At 49.7% G+C, this 843-nt stretch overlaps 1 protein-coding gene and 1 pseudogene across 1 annotated transcript in view; one reads left to right on the top strand and one right to left on the bottom strand.

Annotated features, from left to right (window-relative positions):
• The window catches only part of LOC102838790, a 33,323-nt pseudogene extending 32,490 nt beyond the window's left edge, over positions 1 to 833 (bottom strand).
• The window catches only part of FAF1 (Fas (TNFRSF6) associated factor 1), a 665,112-nt gene that overhangs the window by 41,874 nt on the left and 622,395 nt on the right, over positions 1 to 843 (top strand). The window lies entirely within an intron of this gene.

Here is an 843-nt window from a genome sequence, read left to right as displayed (position 1 = left end):
TCCTATTAGTGTACTGCTGTAATCATTCCCCCCCCCCCCCCCCCCCCACACACACAGACTGCAAGGTGAGCTTTATTGGGCAAATGAGTGAGGTAGGGCTGAGGCCTGACAGAGTGGGTGAAGCAAGGCTGTAGGAGACTGATTTAGAGGATTCAGAGCTGTTCTTGACATCAGTGCTCTCCGTGGTCTCGCTGACCTCACTGAGGTCATTGCTGTCACCACTGCTATCCTCAGCAGTCAGGCCCTTCTCCTCCTGGGTGGCCTCATCTGAGATTGGAAGTGAATTACCCTTGGCCTCCACTTTGTTCTCATTGGGCCCCAGCATCATGTGCCTGGTCTTCTCTTTCAGCTCTGGCTGCTGCTTCATCTTGTCTGTCACTTGGATGAGGTCCTGCTTCATGGGTGTAAGTGTCTTCCCTGTCTACATAGTATTTAGGTTGTACTTCACTGATCTGAAAATTGAAGGTGTTGGAATAGTGGTGCAAGATGACTTGGTTACTTTTCCTGATGTGCAGAGAGATGTATTTAGCATTGAAATTCTCAATCATAGCTCAGGAGGTCTGGTCCATCAGCGTCTGCACCAGGCCAAGGCGTCAGTGGGAACGTTTTACAGCCAGTGATGTATCCATGAGGTACATCATTTGGGTTCTCTCCCATTTTGACCAGGACATACCCTACAATCTTTCCATGCTCATCCTCAGCGATGTAAGAGAGCTGGGCCCAGGAGAGGTTTGGTAGAAGTAGAACTTCATCTGGTAGTTCTCAGGCAAGCAGAGCAGGTTGGAGTGCTGCATGTTCATCAGGTCCTCAGACCTCAAATTGTGGTTGTTCATGATGGTGGTG

This window comes from Chrysochloris asiatica, unplaced genomic scaffold (genome assembly GCF_000296735.1).
Source record: "Chrysochloris asiatica unplaced genomic scaffold, ChrAsi1.0 scaffold00026, whole genome shotgun sequence".
Lineage (NCBI taxonomy): Eukaryota > Metazoa > Chordata > Mammalia > Afrosoricida > Chrysochloridae > Chrysochloris > Chrysochloris asiatica.
This window is presented reverse-complemented; position numbering and strand designations above follow the sequence as displayed.